The following is a 21,070-nucleotide window of genomic DNA, read 5'->3' as shown; positions in this document are numbered from 1 at the left end:
AAAACAAGCAAAGAGCAATCACTTCTGATCTATTCGCCTTAGAAAAAGGCTACAACAACTGTGGGGGAACTGTTTTCAAACAGGCAAAGAGAAAGTATCATTGCTGCACTATTAGGCCTTAGCCTGAAGCTCTTCTCACTCATGTTTGTTATCAGATCCCAGTCAAAACACAACTGCACGATAATTGCTGAAAACAAGTATTAACATGTAACCTGTCATTAGGGACCTATGAATCAGCCCAGGAAAATGAGATTGCTTTTCCATCCAATTGCCAAGCTAAGGCACAAGTGGTGTCAAAGGCACCTCTCAGTATACGGAAATGCATGATTTAAAGGTCAAGGAAAGAAGTTGCAAAGTCTGGTTTCTTTATTGACTCCAATACAGACAATTTGCATCACTGGAAAAAAAAAGCTTACACTTCTCTGCTGCTTCAACATCCCTTTCAGCAAAGCAGACACAGTAACATGGCAGGAAAGGCCTGTAACACTTTATGAAATGCTGGGGAAGCGCTCAGGAACCACTGAACAGAAGGTAAGAGGTTTCTCTTCTTTTCCAGGCTGGGAATGGGAAAGGGTGCCAAGTACTCCTCTGCTGAGTGCACATTTTGTATTTCTGTGAAGCACTGAGAGGTTGCAGGAAGGGACAAGTGGCCTCAGGAGGGCTGCTGGCTCCTTAGCTGAACGGGCAGCGAGCCTCACCACCGTGACCACCCTCCAGGCTCCCTCAGCTCTGCTGCAAAGGCTCCAGCATGACACCAGATTTCAGCGGTGCAAGGAGCTGAAGAAGCTTTCTCGACGAGTTCAATGCCCTTGCAGCCAACCTACTTCTTCCACAGCTGTCGTTCTGCACCCAGAGCACACCCTTTTGAGATCACTAACTATCCGCCTCTTCCTTCCTGCTCCAGCCTGGCTATGGCCTGATTTCCAACACAAATAACTTCCTAAAAAAAGAGATGGCTCCAGTTTGGACAAAAAGCCCATTAGCGAGTCCAAGAGCAGTTGCTTTACTTCTTTCAGCCATCAGCCCATTCAGCAGCTTTTCCTTCACAGCCACTGTGTTCTAGCGCAGTAGGACTGTCTATCAGCATTTTCCCCTCTGCCTTTCTGAGTTTGGGCTGTTGCCTAGAGGTGTCTTTAGAAGTTCATTAAATTACGTGTGCAACAATAAAGCCCAAACACCCTCAGGACTAACCAGGCCATTTAGAAAAGCATTACAGGGCTTACTGCTTGGATATTACTGGATTAATGCCATTTCTGAGCAGGACACTTCAAAAACGTTCTCACCTATCCTGTGCTACTAATTAGACATAAGCATTCTCTTTACTAATGTTAACTGCACTATAATCTGTGTATCTTGTGCTTGCACAGCATGCAGAGACGTTGTTTTTCATGTTTGTACCAAGTGCTTGTGAAAATTGTTTCACAGTATTGAATTCTCACTCTCTAAAGAGCTTTTACAAGGCATTTTGATACACACAAGGATGCTGCAGTTTCTTTTCTCCACCCCTACAAGCAAGTTTCATATACTCCTTAGTGCCAAGCTTGAATGTACTCATGTCAAGATGACACCTGGAGAAGCAGAGAAAAGGAAATGCAAAAATAAAGAACAGATACCCATACCAAGTAACATCTGATATACCAACCAACTGTTAACCTTTGGATTTCTCCTTCTGAGCCTTAAAAATAAATTAAATCTTTTCCTTATGTCTAAAACTGGAAGCCATAACTATACCTTTTAAGACATCTTAGAGACACAGACACCTGTAAAATGAATGCTAGGCAGGGTTGAAAGCACCAATTTCTATAAAATTTAGGTGATGATTTAGAAACAGACTGAAATTCTAGCCGTGTGGTTAAATCTAACAAACTTGCAAATAACATAAATGGACATTCTGCCATCTTCCTGAGCCTGAAGAGAGACTGTGCTTCTATTGCTGCAGTAGCTTTGGTAAGACTATGACAAGGTTCCCCTGGTATTCTATAAAAGTGTAGAGGTAGCTGTGAACAAACCCAGAGTTTCAGGTAAGTTTTCCAGCACTGCTGGTTCACACTGGTTTGAGGAAAGAGCAGCTTTGTCAAACAGTATCAGCTCAAGGAGCCCCCAGTCATCCTCCTCGAGTTCCCACACAGTTCAGCTGAGTCACAGCTTATCACGATGGGCTGTGGGCAGGATCATGAACCAACCTAACTTCAAAACAAGACAAACCCAAGAAACATGCCCCATCTCCCAATTTTTCATGAAGCCAGAGCAGTGATCCAATGTACAATGCACAGCAGCCTTTGTATAACACTGAGGGGATGCCCATGTGTGTGGTCAGGAAACACAATTTGGAACAGGAGCTGCACAGTAGAAAACTGTATTTTTGGTGAAGCTCAGCATTACTGAACCACCGCCTAACAGAAGCGGATGAAGCAAGTATTAACAGTTATTCACAGGGAAACCACCAAAAACAGAGGCGATGGAAGGTAAGAAAGTACAAGAGCTATAGAGCCCTAACCCCTAGTGACTCACACGACTCTTCTCGATATCTGAAAAAGCTGGAGAGGGAAGGGAGCTGTGCCATGGGGTGTGCTCTGCCAGCTTCTGAGGAACAACAGGGCAGATGCCCGCAGACACTCCAGGATGCCCTGCTAATTCAGGGCCTGGCAGCAGAGGGAAGCCTGAACTCTGAATTCTGGGGTAATGGCCTAACTCAGGTTAGCAAGCGCCTGCAAAACAACAAATCCTAAACTGCAGCTTGGAAGGCCAGCTCTGAAATTTCTCCCTGTGCAGAATTTCTTGATAGAAAAAAAAAAAAAAGAGGAGACTAAAAAGTGACACAGTATCTTCTAATTGCTTTTCCATCGATTCAGTGTTGTGTAAGCAAGGAAGGATAGCAGGAACCCTCATACCTTAATGGTCTGATCTATAGAGGAAATAGCCTTCTAAGGACTCCAGGGAGCAGCAAGTGATTTTCTGGACTCTGAAATTGTAACAACAGAGAGAGAAGATACCCATGGGCACAGGTATGAAACAGGCTGAGGACAGGAAGCAATGACTTCTTTGTGACTTTTTTTTTTAATATGCACTAGCAGATTACACAGATTACTATTACACTTGCTGTCTGTTCCCCACACAGGGGATTAAGACCCCCCCATGGGCTTTTTTATTTACTTTAAACTTCAGCAATTCCTCCTAGTTCCAAACAGTTGCGGTGCTTGGATTAGACCTGTTACAGGCTCAGTTCTCATCTACTGCACGTGCCACATTAAAGCAGCATCTGATACTGCAAGCATCTTTTACTTACTTGCACTAATTCCAGAATCTGAACTCTCCTTCAACAGACAATCAGTTTTATAATCTCTACACTATTTTCCTCACAGGAAGGCTTCCCATTATTAAAACAGAAACGGGACCAGCAGAAACTTTCAGTCCTAGGCATCCTCAACATGTAGTACTGATATATAGGCACTTAAATATAGCTTTATTTATTTTTCTAGCTGGGAAAAAAAAGTCTCTGCTCAGGCATAAGTGGGTAAATATCTAACTTCTTTTGCTTTCTTTCCCCTTTGCATGTAGCTGTTACAAAAATGCTGAATCCTACAAATAAGCCTTGGAATCTAAATTCACGCTGATGCACAGAAACTAACACCATTTGCTGCAGAGCAGCTCTTCCAGTCGTTCTTTATTCAAGAGGGGTTGATGGCAAAAGGAGGCTTGGATAATGTTTCTTTCATCTCCTCCCTACCCTATGCTACAAAAAGAAGAGGGGGAAAAAAAGAAAAAAGAGCTACCACTATGGCTTTGGACATTTTGTCTTTTATTACATCCTGATTATTTGCACTACATCTATTAATTCAGTGTTAACAATCTTTATCTGTTTCCAGATCTCTTCACAAGGGATAAAGCCATCCTTTGTGTCAGAACGGTAAAGGAATTGAAATTATCAAGGTTTTCTTCTTCACACATCAGCACTGTCAGTCAGTCAAGCTGCAGCAAGAAGCATGTGTCTTTTTGCAATGGCAGCCCAGCAAGCAGGGAAATCCATACATGCAAATCACAAAGAAAGCACTGAATTTTTCCTTAAAATAAAAAATAGAACACATTTCTGCTCATATTTAGTACTGAAGCATCAGTCTATAGACAAGGGATAAAACCAGGGTAGGCACAGGTGGGTCATCACTACATCTTTCACTTTTCTGCTTTTACTTCAAATCCAGCTTAGGCTATTAGAAATTAAATCTGCTTGGAGGCTTCATTGAAACAAACTGTCATCCCAATTCCTGCAGAGCTGTCCAAGCTGCTACCACAGTTGGCATTAACTAGCATCTCCATCACTGCTCAGGTAGCCAGCCAGTCCCAGAGGTGGGCTGCTCCAACTTAATAATAGAGCGCAGTCAAGTAGCACGATTTCACAACACTCCTGCCTGTGGTATCTAATCCTTTCACTCAACCTACTGAGTATCAGGGTTTCACTGTCCGCACCGAGGGACCCTTCTCTATCCACCTCTTGTCTCCAGTCTTCCAATCTCTACTCAGCTTATCTTTTGAAATGGCAAAAGCTACAACAGATCTTTGGTATCTTGCCAGCGTAAGCGAGAATGAAGAGGACTCAGAGAGGACTGCTTGCATGTGGTGTCAGAGTCACACTCTGAAACCAATTTCCCGCTGACACACAAGGCTTCAAATTTCTTAAGCACACGTTTTAAGGGGAAAACAGGAGGAAAGAGTAGAAGGGACAAAGATAAAAAAGACAGGTCAACAGAGAGATGTGCTCTTTTATAAGACTTTGCATACTGGACATACAGCAAATCCACTGAAGAATTTAGCTCTCCAAGCACTCCTGCTTCTCTATCCCCAGAGAGCATACACCACATAAATATTATTTTGCTCCAAGCCTCTCTCCTGCAGTGAATCAACTAGGTCTTTCAAAAATAACTTTGGTGTGGTTCTGAATTTTATTTATTGTAGCAGTATTGAAATCACCACCAGGTACTCAATATGACTCTACAACCTGAGGTAAATAAATGAGACATACCACTATTAATTCTCTAATTACACATGCATCTAGCCATTCACTCTGCAAAGGTCAACTGTCTTTGTTCATAAATATTAGTGGAGACACGGCAAATACAACTGAAATGGCAAAGCAGTGGGCCAGTATACATTTCAAAGGCATCCCCTTGCACATGTGAGGTTAGCATAAAAGGCAGGCACAAAAACAAGCAAAAAATGCCCATGAAGAAAAGCTACTGTCCTGATAAATACTCTGATAATATTATATGAATCTATTTGAACTGCAGTGCCAAAAGTATGCAACTGTACATTCAATACTATGGGGTATATATAGATTTAAATAAAAAGCACGCTATGCATTTTGCTACATCCATAAGATTACTTTGCATTTTAATACTGTGTTTGCTCTGCTATGTGAATGGAAAAATAATTCTTACTGGCACCTTAAGATTCCAGTTATACTCAGTTGTGACAGGCTACAAAGCAGCTACATGTGGCTTCTATTTTATTCAAAATACTGCAACTGTATTTTAAAAGAAAAAGAAATCACCAACAGCTACTAACATGCTGTTACCAGACGAAAACATCCTCAAATGCTTGTTTATATAAGAAGGCCTAGAGATCATCTCCTCTCTCTACCTTCTCCTCACAACAACTTCTACCACAAAACACTGCCGTTTAGCCAGCACTGACAACTGCATTCAATACCTGCTGTCAATATCAGCATCTGTGGAGACCTGCTGCAAAGCCGTTTCCGAAACCCAGCCACACTACAAAACATCTTTTCCTTCCTTCCTTGGTTCTTTAATATGCATATTATGACCATTTGAGATGAAACAAAATTGGGAAGTGCTCTAGAGGTTTTTCCACCTTTTGTTTTAAAACCTCCCTTTCTCAGGGGATAGGCAGAAACGCAGGAGGAATAGGCAAGCCACAGGATTTGTGTTCACACTCTTTCGATGTCTGATCTTTGGTCTGTAGGACCTTGATATGGCTTTACCCTGTGCTGAGAAGCTCTTCACCACCAAAACCATTGTCTCCTTCCTTGGAGCAGGATTTTGATTGTAGTGGCCGCATGCACCCAGCACAGCACACCCAGCAGCTGTGGCACCTAAAACGCAGGATGTTCAGCCTGACGTGCCAACATTGCTCTGCGTACAGCGTAGTCAGCTTACCAGCATAATGCCAAATTTTCCAAAATCTTGTATGGCATAAATACCTACAATAAATTGGGATTGTGATTAAAATAAAATAATCTATAGGCTCTACCACTATTTTTACTCTTCCTAAATTTCTGAATTAAGGAAAAGGAAATCTAAAGTCCCAACTGAAAATTATGACACTTTTTACTTTACAGTTTCACTCTAGTGCCCGATATGAGGTTTGCCTTTGAAAGGGAAAAGAAAAAAAGAGGAATAAAAACCTCAACAAAAACTTCACTCTTGCCAGCTATGAGTTCATAAATTCTGATAACAAGGATTCAGGTGACTTGGCTTCAGTAATTCATATATCTCAATCCTTGGCTGGTCAAAAGTAATAGAGCCTGCTCATGAAACTGCTGTTAAAGAAAATTCCAGCAGTACAAAATGCTGTGGCACCTCCTCAGATTATGAGCCCATCAAACCTTCCCCCTGCTTTGACTTTAACTACTCATAGAACACTAAAACAAACTCAAGGCTATAATCTTGATCTTCTAACACCTTTATATGCTTGAATCAAAGCATATAAAAGATCACTTAAAACTTTCAGACATACACTATGGCCAACAGTTTTGCTACCCTGCCACAGTGAAATCTCCCACAACGAGGATATATCTTGCCTGTACAGGAGTCAGACCTGTCTTCAGGGCCAGTCTGAGACCAAGATGCAGATTTCCACAAGAACTATGGCCATCACAAAAAACTCTCCCATTTGTTTTTTTAAATGGCAGTTGCATTTCCTTACCTTTGCCTTTCTCCTGTGCAGTGACTGTGACACAGCAATACCCCTAAAAACCACACTAGCACTTTTCATGGTCATGAAATGGGATGGAATGTGTGTCTGCCAGGGTGTGACCCTCTCACACGCTTCCCAATACTGACAGCCACAGTTGCTAAATTCTATTTTAACCACCCTAACACTCCCCCTCCCAGTAATATGGCATTTTTGTTATATATATAGTCTTACAGTTTTGTTTTTCCTAGGAAAAAAAAAACACCACACAAAACCCCCCAATAACATACCCAATTACTCTAGTAGTACTAGCCATTGCACTCTACACGCATTTTGCACAAGAAAAAGTGGAAAGAGCAAACATCACAAATGTTATTCAGAGTGCTTAATGCTCATTTCAGTGCTAACTGCCATGAAACCCACCTGTATGGCTGTGTGGGACAGCAGAACAATGATAACAAGATTAGCAAGGCAGGGCACACCTCTGTTGGAGCAGGGTGTGGCAGAAGGCACAGACCAGAAAAAAGAAGTACTGGGAAGATCTAAGTCTGATGTTCTCTTTCCTAGTCTTTATGCTAATAAACTGTATCAAAATTAACACAGAAGTGATAATACTGAACAAGGTAGAAGCAAAAATTAGCAACGTGTTTAATCTCATTAACCACAGATAACAGTAGCTCCAAGAGGAACCCGTGCTGCCCCCAGCCTTTCTCTGTATTTCTTGCATGTGTGAGTGCAGTCATGAGGATTAAATCATTCAAGAACTCCCAGGAAGGCTTTGACATCCTTCCCCAATACGCAGAGGCTCTTTAGGGTGCATGCTGGATTCGTGCTGTAGGCACCTTCCATGTATCTGTCTTTTCACTTTGCTCTGCACCCCAGCCCCACTTTTTGACAGTTAATACCTTAATGAGCTTCCCCCCTCAACTGCAGCTATGTTCTCCTCTACGGACCCACCATTTGGCAGCAGAATTCAGAATGAAGATACTGTCCTCTCATACCACTGCCTGCACATCTGAACTCCCTTTTAGCTGACTTCCCCTCCCCTTCCACATGAATTTAAGATTGTCATCCAAGCATGCAAAGCTTGGCAATATGCCACCCCAGGCCAGTTCTTTCTCATATATTGCTGTTCTTCCTCTTCTTTCACATTTCCTTTCTCTACACCCACATTTGTGCTTTCTGTCGCATAACCTACCAGGCCAAGCAGTGTCTCTCTCCTCTGTTGCATCATCTGTCTCAAGTATTTCTAAATCATCCAAGCACAAGAACCCAGAAATAAACAAAGAACTCTCAAATCTTCCTTCTCCCATTCCACAGGGCTCATCTACTTCTTTTAAGCATTACCTTAAGGGAGACTTGCTAAATCGCAGACATCTGTGGCACGGACAGCAACTGTGCCTCACATCCCTCACAGAAGAGATACTGAGGTTTCACCCAGTTCTTGAGAATCTAACTGGAGTGACTCTGGCAAGCTTCATGTCAAACACTCTCACCTGTGAGACCTTGACTTGTCTTAAAATATAGAACAAAGCCTTAAAATCTTCAGCAAAGACATGTAAGATTTCTCTAGTGCTTCAAATCACTGCTATAGACGTTTTCACACTCACATTTGTGCAAGCTCTGTTGTTGGCATTTTCAAGCAAAGATCTGTGTCTATTTCTAAGTCACAACTCAGTAGATAACTCAGTGGTTGATGGTTTAAAGGTCCATCAGGCATGAAGATCTCTGCAACTGCTTATTGTGTACAGCAAAGATATGACAGAGAATGGTGTGACTGTGAATGGAAACAAAACCATGCAGCATTCAGCAGAGGCTAGAAATGCAAAGGAAGCCATTAAGAGAAAGAGGAAAGTAAATTGCTCTCCTAAGACTTCTTGTGCTTATTTTGTCTGAATATATATTCTAAAGCCAAGTAAAGTATTACATAGGAAAGGAAAGAAAAGAAATAAACTGGAGGAAGGGGGAATTCAACAGATGGAGTCAACATAAGCAAGTGACAGTGCAGTAAAAGTTATTTATGTTGCAATTCTCATTGATTTATTTTGCTCAGTACACTAGCTTAGCCACCCAGGCTTACAGCTCTGCTTCACCAGAACGGCATCAGAATCTAACAATCAAAAACATTGCTTTTCTCCCAAGCCCCACAGCACACTCCTGGAGCAGCTAATGCCTTACAGCACTCACTACTTCATTAAGTGCTCTTTAATATCCAGGACGCTGGAAAACACACACTTCCTAGAACAGAACTGGGAGCTACCAGTTCATACACAGCCTAACAGTCCTTCCCACTTCCTTTCAGAAACCTTCAAGAAACACCACACAAGCTGCCTTTAAGGAAGATCCCCTCACCACATAAATGCCCCATCCTTCTAATCTAAAACCATCCTGAGCCACAGCTCCCCTTCTTAATCCAAACCTGTTCAGTTATTTGCCCAGACCACCCAGACTCCCACCCTGCCTGGTCAAGCACCAAACCCCTGGAGGCTCTCCTTCAACAGCCGAACTTCTGCTAGCCCCCAACGCGTCACTACTCCCGTGCAAGCAGACTTTATTTCCCCTAAGCTCCAGAGGGCATGGAACATCTTTAAATTTTGCTGCCCACTTTATTTCCATTTTTAGCCACCTAGCCTCCCTCTAAGGATTTTCCCTATACCAGGATATGCTGTGGAGTGAGAAGTGGGAGCAGAGGGCTACCTCCCCAGTAGTCATGTTCCATTTCTTTGACAGATGTTAGAGAGAACTGCTTCACATTGCCTGAATCCAGATGACAGAAAGCAGTCAGACACCACAAAGGTGGACCAGAGCAGCTTAAATGGAAGGGTGTTTTTTTGCCAAAATCAAGAGCATTTCCTTCACATTCCTGAATAGATTTCCTCTCCGCTGCTGCGTTGTGTTGGCTGCCTCATGACTACACATGCAAAAGGAAGAGGAGGAGGATCCCAAGAATATTTGGAAGTCTAATGTTTTGATGTCTCAGCTAAAGCAGCACCATGCTGAGGACTGCACAGGGGTCAGAAAAATGAGATGTAGCAAAAGCACTGCTGAACAAAAATCATTCCAGGAATTTCAGTCCTCTTCATCTTTCCAAGCCGAAACATGCATCTGTTTCCCTTTCTTAAGACACCGTCCTTTCCCCCCCTCTCCCTGCAGCAGTATCTGCTGGTGGTACACTGCAACGTTGGCTCATTTCCACAAGTCAGCGTGCCTGAAAGAGAGGTCTGGGCTTGAGGAAGGGGGAGGAGGGAGTGAGAAAGCTGAGACAATGGAGAAAAGGGACGCAGAAGATCTTTCTGGCCTAAAGTCACCTGCCTGATTCCAACTAACATTAGTAGCGTGGAAGCAGCTGCCCCACGAAAGTGTTAATGACTTCTGAGGTGGTGATTTCACAGAAGCAATATGCCATCCAGTATCATTCTCCAAAACGTCAGGGAATCAGGAAAACATACCCACACTAAAGCCATGTTAACAGAGAAACAGATTGTCTGAGCTGTGCAGCTGCTGGTCTCTCAACAGAGCTGATTCAACTCTTCACAGCAGGCAGTGGCAAGGGAAGAAGGCACTCAGCCATGATGCTCTTCCCATCAGCCGGGAAGACAGATCCCAAAGTGGAGACAGGAAGGGTAAGGGAAATTTGCAGATTTTGAACATCATGCAGCACTCCATAAGACCTGGATGATACCTGCTTAATATGCAGGATTTTGTCCAAGACCTGTCAGGTGGTGGTAATTTCAACTTTCATGGGTTAATCCTTCTCCTATCACCAAAAATGCTTGTGCATATTTATATGCATATTTATATGCATATGCATTTACAAATGCCTATTTATGTATGGCCACATAACTCTTTTCCAAGCAATGGCCACTTTGAAAACCTTTAGAAACCATCTCTTGGTTTATCTTCACCATTTCATAATCACATGTCATAAAATGAAGGAGGGGGTTATTTGTCCAAATTCACAGGCACACTTGTGACCCTCCTGTCCCCCATTAGTTACTAATGGACATTATAAGGGCCGCTCACAACCAGCAGGAGACCAGCTCTGAAGAGCACCCCACCTACCACTGCCAGCTTCTTGACTCTCATCGCTCTGTTTTGGGTGCGGGAGGAGAATCCCTGAAGGTCTGGTGAAAGAACATCAAGACAGTGATATATCGTTCTCATCTTACAACTATGCAGTACAAGCTCAACCAGGTCAAACATAATCTCTTTCAAAACACTTCTTAATACTAAATGATGATACCAACTACTGCAGAATCTGGAGACATTTTTCAAACCTTAATGCATTAAACCTTAAAGCTCCTGAAGTCTCGGTTTCTTCTTAGCAGTTGACTATTCTAAACTAAGAAGCTGTGATATTTTAAACATGGGGGGTGCTCTGCCAGAATGCATAATTACCCATCACTAGCTGTATCTCCAACTGCAAGATTAGAACTATTTTAGTCAAAACTAAAAGTTTCCACATGAAAATATACAACAGATTGGTGGAAAAGCATTCTTAGGTCCTGGAAAGAACCGCCATTCAAAACCACCAAGAGACCCTGCATTTACATATCAGATAATCGACAGCTGATTTGCCTATTAAGCCTGGGTACAGAAATCCACTTCCAGATCCTTGCTCTGCCTGAATTAGATCAGGGTCTTCCACTTCACTATCTGAGTCCTTACAGCTCTTACAGAGAACTCTTTGCTTGTCTACAGTGTGCTTATGCCTCCCAGTTTCCACTACTGAAACACAAGTTAGCAAAGGAGGGACATAGCCCTGAATTTCTCAGATCCCAGCTGAGTGGGAGCCACTGCGTATTTTGGGTTGGGTATGGCTATTCTCATTTCTCATGAGGAGTTCTAAAAGTTCCTGGGTGTTTCTAAATGTGGGGAATACAAATTTTTGTATTTGATAAAGTTTTCATGCAGTCAAAATACCATTTCCTGTTCAGTTTTAAGGGGGGTATTTCTAAAAATAATTATCACAAAAGAAAGCAAAAGGTGAGCCTTAGCAAGAAAATCTCAGGGGTACATGCACTTATTACATGTAGCGTTAGGGGAATTCCAAAGAGAGCCCAAGAAAACAAGACACCCCTAAGACAAGTTTCATGAATGCTGGTGGAACTGGAGAGCTGCACACCAGGACTCTCACAGGGTCTCTGGGGGATGCCATGCGATAGCTGCACTTAGTTTCTAGAACATACACTGGCATAGCAAGCACTACTGGAAAAATATTATTGCTAATTTCCCAAAGGACTGTTACATAAATACCTATGCCTGTTTCGCTCATTTATCTCTGCGAGCCTTAGGTGAAAACACCACAAGAACTCAGGACTTGGAATATGAAAGTGAAGCCTTTTCATAACTCTGCAACATGCTTACCAAGGCTATTTCTAATAAAGGGTGTTTCAGCCTCTGTATCGGAAAGAAAAATTCTCTTGCCTTTTGAGAAAGATGAAATAAGGCTTGGCTGCAGAAACATGACCGAAGTATGGATGCTTACTCAAATGAGTAAGTGCATATTTTTCGTGACCCCAATTCTGGCTATACCACAATAGCACAACCCCCCCCCCCAAAAAACAACAAACAAACCAACCAAAAAACCCCAACAAACCCCCCAAAACCCCAACCAACCTTACTGATAGGTTCAGTATAGCTAAAGAGACACCCATGCTCACCCACAAGTTACAAGTCTGATGAAATGTTATAAAGCATACAGCTTCACATTTGAATAAAGCAATTATTCAGGGAAGCTAATCTAAACAAAAACCAATTCAAGAATGTGCATCGAATGAAGTGAGCACCAGAGCTCACCATCCTCCTTTAGAAACACATCTGGAAACTTGAAATTGTGACATTTAGCCATAATCCTACCTCTTGGTCTGCCCAAAAAAGGCCTGACTGGAACTTTTAAAGCTGCACAGCCTACATGTCTTTGGAAGCTTATAAATAAATGCTACCCCCTCTTTGAGCTCTGTTCCCCTCGACAGCTCTGCAGGCCTTGGCCATGAATCCCCTGCTGTTCTGCAATACATGCAATGGCTTTGTTCTCTCGTAGATACAGCCACCCAGTTGTCTTACATACCTTGCAAAAGGTACAAAACCCAGCAAATATCTGGCAGAAGCCAAAGACAGAAAGACATTTAAACCCCAGGATCCATCAGTGCTCTCTGGCACTTCAAAGGTGAACTTTAAAGGCTCCATTCTGCAAAGATACTATGAAATTTAACACTTTCAGATTTATAGATTATAAATACTCTATAGTGTTTTAGATTCTTGCAGTACTCCTCAGTCCAGATTTCATCTAGGCCGCATTTGATAACATCATCTCCTTTGACTATGCAAACCTTCCAAAAAACATTTGTTGTTACCTGTCCCAAAATTCAGGAGACCCAGTCAACAGCCATATTCCTCTTACTATCTTTGCTGATCTCCATGCCGTTAGCCTGTAAATACTGTTGCGATAGATTTCCTTATTATCAATTATCTATTGTGTTCAGTGTGTGTTTATTATTTATTGTACCTTTAGCTCAGAAAACTTGTCTCCAAGTTTTTATTATTTGGGTAAAGTTAGCATAGAAGCTCACCCTGGTAGTCCTACCAATTTAACACATGAAAGAAAGCAGACACCACATGCACAATCCCGTGTCTTCCCTTGCTCTGTCCTAGCCCACGTGGAGCCTCCCATCTCTCCTGCAATACCCTAATATGGGCTCTCTTCACTGCTGCGAACACGCAGGGCTGCCAGTTTAAAAACTCCAAGCAACGTTTGGATTTTTTCAGATACATTAATATTCTTTTACATAGCTAAGCTGTCAAAGCCATGCCACTAAAAATTAAAAGGGAAAACACAGCCTATACAGCTTATTTTCCCACCAGGACCATTTGCAGTGTTTGTTGTAATCCCTACACACACTCAGAAGTGCCTCTAGAAGAAACTGCGTGGCAGTTCAAAAACCCGAAGTTCTGATCCAGTCTAGGCAAATGAGGTAACTTTTGTAAAACAAAGTGAAGAAAAAGAAATGAAAGCTGAATCCTCTTCTTTGCATATTCCTGGGAAAAAAAAAAGGGGGGGGGGGGGGGGCGGGCACTAAAGCAGGCAAGGCCCAGGTTGCAGTTTTCACTGGAAAGGCTTCAGTGAAAGAGAGGAAGAATAGTTACACTTTATTGGAAGTGATTGATAGTAGAAGTAAAAATAACCCTACCAGCAGTTGAATTTCTGAGAAGTGTTTACTGAAAGCTGTTGTGCGATACAGTCTTTACATATTGCGTGGACTGCAAGTTTTCTGCAGCTCATAGCCCTGGAAAGTGCCTGTAAGATTACACCATGGATTTTTATGACAGAATAATTTACATACACGTTGCCTATATGAACTGCTATGGCATGGTCAAGAGGCTATGCTCTTGCCATTAAGATACGGGACTCAGGAATCTCAGATCCTTTTCTAGGTCACAGACTTCTTTTGAGACAAAATAACGATGATATAAATTCTGTGCAAACAGCGTAACTTAGCAATTTCATCATTCTGTTGTTTCTCTAAATTGTTTTCTCTGAACCATTTAATACCCCCTCAATAAATACATAATAAATAAAATTTTGCAGATGAAAAAAGAACCATTAGTCTGTCTTGTTCTTGCTATCAACAGGCCTCTGTGATAATTAACAAAAAGAAAATACAGATTTTATAATATGATTAAAATTGCCCTTTTAGAGACCTTCTAACATTAGTGAATTCCAGGATTAAGGTGTTTGAGTAACCTGAATATTGCCCCCGTTGCATGTATGCATTAAATACAGTATTATTATACACTATTCCTCCCTCTTCAACTTCATCCTTACAACAGTCAGAGTACAACCTGAATCTGATCGGGATGCAAGTCAGGATGCAGACTGACAGGAACTGCTATCTGTAGCCTCTCCCACCTCCTCTTCATTTTACATAGAAACTGGAAAGTGTAATATAAGAAAGAAGGTCTTGTGGTTACCACAGCTGAATGCTACTCTCAAAAATCTGGATTCTACTCTTGTCCCTTTCTGATGCCTTATGCAATGCTCAGGAAATCAACTGAGCCAAACAGGTAGTCACTAATTGCCTATACCTCATTTCTTAGAAGCCTGAACTGCAGCCTCATTTGCAAAAGTCCTGGGCATTCCCAGCTGCCACAGAGCTTGGGTCTAAAAAGCTTGGCTTGAGTTAGTGCAATCTCCTACTCAGTACACCGAGGAGGAGTGGAGGATCCAAAAAACAAGCCATCCTCACCCTAGATATTTCAAATGGAGCTCCCAAAATTCAGTGGATACTTCTACTCTTAAAAGTCTACCCTATTCCTCTGTTCCCCATATGTGAAGTAGGGACAATACAAACTTACCTTAAAGCAATGTTGTGAAAATAACAGTGATCCAGCCATTATGGTGAAAACACCACAAAGCACAACCAGGAGGAAATGAAAAACATCTGTTTTCAGAGTAGGTCTAAAATAACCTGAAGAAGCCTTGTCCATATGCTGAACAATGACAATGAAAGCAGCTATTGAAACCAATCATTTAACAATCTAATAACTCTGTGCACTGAAAAAGGCTCAAGTGTTGTGGAAAATACAGAGCGCGAGATAGTCAAAGTATATACATAGCATGGATCCTGACATTTACTACATCTGAATGCTCAGTTTCCCAACCCAAAACTGCTACTTCAGGAAGGAGTTTTGTGTATGTGAGAGAGATTGTCTAGTTTTTGTGGTGTGGGGTTTTTTTTTAGCAACAGCAAAACAACCCTGAAAATAACAAATCCCCTTATGCATCTTTATACTGATATCCCTCATGACTTATCTGCAGAGCTAAAGCTCACATATCTACTGCACAGACCTCTGCCAGTGAGCTAAAAAAGTAGCTAATGACAATAACAGAATGTAACAACTGTGGATAAACGAGAGGGTGTAAAACATTTTATACCAACGAGTTTTACAGCTACTTGATGACTGGAGAGAAGCCAGGAAGCTAGGAGATTCTGGGATGCAGTCCTGCCTGGAGGGGTGAGCACTATGCTAGGCAGCTTTCTATTTATCTTCTGGGAAAAACAAACAAACAACAACAACAAAAAAAAACCACAAACCAACCCTCCTGCTGGTCCCATGTGCACCTCTGACCCCATCATCCTCTCCTACCAAGACTCATCACCCAATGAGCTCTTTTCCCACCCCTTGAAACTAGTACCAGAGCCCTTGCTTGGTCAGCTCTTCCTTGGTTCCTGCGGTCTGTTTCTCTACCTCAAAATCCCAGACACCAGCTACTTTTCTTCCCCCTCCCCATTCTCCACCCCTCAGCTCCCCGTCTCTGCCTCTCTGTCGGGGCTCCTCATGCAAACTCAGCCTTGACCCTCCACTCCCCATCCATCATCTTATTGCTCCTGTCTCTGCATCCTGCCTGCTCCTTCAGCAATGCCTCCTCAGCAGATCTCATTCTCTATCACCTCCAGGCCCCAGTTTCTCTGTTCCCCATTCTCTCTGCTGGTACCCAGTAGATCTCTGTTCCTCTGTGCTTTTGGGCACAATGGCCAGACTGCAGATTGCTTCTCTTAGTACCTGTGTCCAGAGCCAGGGCAGATTTCAGGAGCATAGGGATTCAATCCCTGGAAAATACCTGCTCTGCTGCAGCCTGCGGCATGCCCAGTGCAAATGCACCTTTGGGAAAGTCAACTGTTAAAACTGAACGCATCTCTACCGACCATTAAAGATTTAGAGTTTGGCTGAACTTGGGATGATTTTAAGGGTGACAGGGCAAGACACTCCTAGAACAAAATTCATGCCTCAATAAACTTCAAATCCAAGTAACAGGCAAATCACTAGAAACTTAATTTCTATTTTACATAGGCAAAACAATTTTTTCCTATAGTCTTATTACTGGAAATGGTTGAAAAATTTCTGCCAAAACAACTCTTGCAAAACTATTTCTGTTCAGCACAGGAAATGCCATCCTTCAAGTCTGTCAGAATATTAAGACGAGAGAGGCCATGTAGATCAAGGCAATCCCACCAGGAAGCTAAACTATGAGCCCTGCCTACAGGCAAGTGCTTTGTCCAGCCCAATTCTGCATCTTTCCAGAGGCACAATAGAGTTCCCTGGTAAGAGCACTCATAGCATTGACCTTACAATATCATCATTTTTCCTGATGTCTATTTTTCTTCTTTTTACATGAGATTTATCACATTAGTCACAGTCCTGCTGTCTTCATCAAGATAAACCGCTCTCTTAACTTAACAGATATTTTGCCTGAGCAAGGACAATGACTTTGGCAGTTAGTTTTGTTTCTTTCCACAATTAACTCTGATACTGCCTGAGAAGCTAATTACATCAGAAAAGTAATCAGTATTTTATCTGAGATGCCTTTTCCTGATGTTGTCTTCAAACCATATATATTCAGCTTTCATCATTGCTCACCCTTGCAGACACCCATTATCCAGAACGATCTACCCTTGGAACAATTCAGAGTTGATGTTTCCCCGACTTTCTTGATAGGTGGTATCTGTCACTTGATGCTGAAATTTGCAGGGTGCAGATAGTAGTTCTGTCCACACATCAAGTAGTTCCAACACCAGCACTATTGTAGCAAATCAGATGAACCCCGATGCACCAAATGTAACTGAGGGTCTCCAAGTGCAGCTGCACAGAAAGCTCTTTAACTTTTTAAATGTTCCTGTGCTGCCATTAATTAATCCCCAAAAGGAATAAACTTGTACTCAAGTATCAGTCTGCATCATTCTCAATATTTTATTTCTGCCTGTTTCTCCCATCCTCTGGAGAGCTACATGTCTTCCACTTCATTTTAATTTTGTAACATCATATTGATTACTTTACTCTATTAATTATTCTGTACCTTTTACTTCCATTTGAAAATAATTTACAAAAATAGAGGAATCAATGACTTAACACAACCCTCAGCATCTTTTACTGTAACTTCATTTGCTTTGTTCAAATTCAGCCTCATTTTTCTAGGAAGACTGGGTATAGTGAACAACCAAAGACTTGAATAAAAGACTTTCTAACTTTATTAATGCCTGCTCAATCCAATAATCAAAACTAGGCATTATCTTTATTTCACTGTTACATTACACAAAACTGTGCCACTACATTGCTTTAAAAAAAAAAAAAAAAAATTGTAATTTTCTACCACTCTGACTTTGGTTTATTTTAATTAAAATCAATAATTCTTAGACCCATTTATCCAATTGCTCTCCTCTTTCAGCAATGTCTATGTTTTTCAATCCCAGTATACTTATTTTATTTTCCTTAGTTCTACTGGGCAACACTAGATCATTTACATGCCTTATTTCTTTGTCGTACAAAGTCTACGGATAAGTAATTTGCTGCCTCCTATTCTCCCATTTCAAACTAACAATAAAATGGGTGAAGTTCGAAGATATTTATTTCATGCTTCCTTACTTTTGGGGCAATTAACAACAAATTACATTTTAAGAATAGAAGAGAATTTTATAAACATAGTCAAGCTGAAGCAGTCTGAGAGTATTTGGCCAATTCTGTGCTAGGCTTCTTATAATACTTATGTCTCTTGCCCCAGCAGAGAGACCCCAATTCAACAGCAACAGCAAGGAAGGGGAAGGAGGCTGATGTACAATGCGTAGAAGCAGCTCTTGGAGCAGCCAAGCTTCCTGGAAGGCAGCGCTAACAGTTGGCTCATGTTTTCAATCAGCTAGCTACAGATACTATATAAATTGTTACTGCTAGCACAGAATGAGATGCTGTAACTTCAGGTTACAGGAGACTACAGTCTTTGATACCTGTATTCAATTTCAGGTTACAGCACTCACGCTAAGAGCTTGAGTGGGGCACATCCTTATCATCTGTGGGGTCATCATCCCATATCATCCTTATCAACTTACCTGCTCCTGCCCTTGTACCTGGGTCACCTCACCAGAGAAGCCATCTGGGAGGTGGTAGGGCACATGCCATCCTGGAAGACTTATCTGACTATGTATTAAGGAAAACTCAGATTAGTGGAGAGCATGTGCATTGGAAGAACAGATACACATATCCCAGAATACTCCCTTGTTCTTGTGTAATCAAAGCCTGTCCTTCACAGGCAGTCATTCTGGGGCAGCGATCGTGCTATTTACCGCAGAACAGCTCTGTATGTAGGCAGCCATGCTGCACAGTGCACCACACATACTTGCAATACAGGCTAGCGGGAAGCGGGCACAAGCCTTTTAAAATTGCATGTAGAAGTAACAGTTGCATGTAAAAAGTACTTTGGCCAAACAGTAGAAGTACTGAGTAAGCATGCCTCATAGCTCCTCCAAGTCTCCCATAGGAGAGCTTAAATCAAACAAAATAACAAGGTAAACTTTGGTATATTCTGCTGAGTAAAATCCTCATATATCCAAATTTTCCTCCTCACACATTTGGCACATTTTAAGATGTAAATTATAATCCTATGTGAATAGACAGGAAAATGTAAATGTTGAAATTGGAACATAGACCTCATGGGCCCGGTGTTAAATCACAGAAACTTAGGTTACTGTAGGGTCATCAGAAGCATAAATGCAGTACAGTGATGTTGAACTGCGGAAGTAGCATGCCATCTATTTTGGGACTACTTTTTCCTATATCCTGGATTTACATTATGCATCAAAGCCTGAGTATTTCCTGAAAATGGCAATGCTTACTAACTTCTATTTTCACAGTCAGTGAGAAAACAAATATAAGGCCAAAACTGAATTCCTAATTCAAGCCAAACTCCAACAGACTTTTCAGGAAAACGGCAGAAAGGAATCTAACATTTTTGTTTTAGTTACTCATCCTACAAGTTTGATTTTGTTGTATATTTGTGGTTGCTAACAAGCCTCTAGAGTGGGCTACAGTTCCCAGTAATTAATGTTTATTTGTTCCCCCTTTTCTAAATAATATAAATTTTGGCTCTCGTTCTCACACAAAGATACATACAAACATGCAAAAAGGGCAGAACAATGTATTTTATTTTGAGCTAGCAAGCTCTATGATTTCAGAAAACAGGAAACATGCAAATAATATACTAGAGCTTACATTTCTGTATAACTAGTAAAAAAAAAAATTAGGAATCATTAAAAACTAACTAATTGAGGAGCACATCAACTGTACAGAAAAAGCAGAGTAAAGAGAGATTACACTTCTAACTGGCCTCAGAAAAAGTTCAAATGCAAATACTTAGTTTATTTTTAAAGCAATTTTACTTTTTTTTTTCTTCAATGTCTACCTCATTAAATGAAAACTTAGATACTGAAAACTCCAAATATAGTAGTTTGGAAAAAGATTAACAGTAAATTTAATCATACTTCAGAAGTACAGTTTCTATTTATTGAATGCTAAATGGATCTGAGAGAAGAAAAGGGGGAAAATTGTGAAGAGTGATGTCTCACAGATTACTTTCCCCTCATATAATTTTTAATAATAAAATGGAATTTATGGGGTGGAAGGAAAAATTGACATTTACTGACATTTAGCAGTTAAAATGTAATCCTTCCAGAGAATGAATAGCAGAAAAAGGTGGGGGTGGAAGAGAAGGGAATCAACTTCTGCCCTGATTACACAGCAGAAAAAAAGTTAAAAAGCATGGAATAAACCGACTGAAAGCACAAAACCATGAGTATTTGCAGATGAAGTTCTCCCAGGCATGGAGGAGGATGTCAGAGGTCCCAGGAATACTGATTTTTTGGCTCCCTAGAAATATTCCCTACAAAACAAGCAGTCAGCTACAAACCATTAATGGTAATCAGTCATACTGAACTGGAAAACAGATCATTGCTCCTGATGTCTCAGTGGCAGTAATTAGTGACCGATGCACACTAACACACAGCTCAGAATCTGCACAGGATTCTATTTATTTGCTTAGGAAAATGCTTTATAAATTTAATTAACCCATCTTTAAAAAGCAAATAGAAAAGAAGAAAATCCCCACGAGTTTTGTAGCAGGGACACCAATTACTCTATGTAGATGCAAGCTGAAATGCAAAACATCAGCCAAGATTTCTGTATGATCATGCAACAAAATGTGCATAGGAATCTAAAGATTGACTACAGTCCAAAGGTATAAGGTATTTAGATGAATAACTTGCAGATTTAGATTAAATGTGGTATGAAAGTGTAAATTATCGTGATTAAAGTGAATTTA

General features: G+C 41.2%; 1 protein-coding gene across 1 annotated transcript in view; it reads right to left on the bottom strand.

Annotated features, from left to right (window-relative positions):
- MAPKAPK3 (MAPK activated protein kinase 3) overlaps window positions 1-21,070 on the bottom strand; it is a 134,915-nt gene that overhangs the window by 15,605 nt on the left and 98,240 nt on the right. The gene's annotated exons all lie outside the window — the stretch shown is intronic.

Source organism: Platalea leucorodia, assembly GCF_965183815.1.
Source record: "Platalea leucorodia genome assembly, chromosome: 9".
NCBI classification, from domain to species: Eukaryota; Metazoa; Chordata; class Aves; order Pelecaniformes; family Threskiornithidae; genus Platalea; species Platalea leucorodia.
This window is presented reverse-complemented; position numbering and strand designations above follow the sequence as displayed.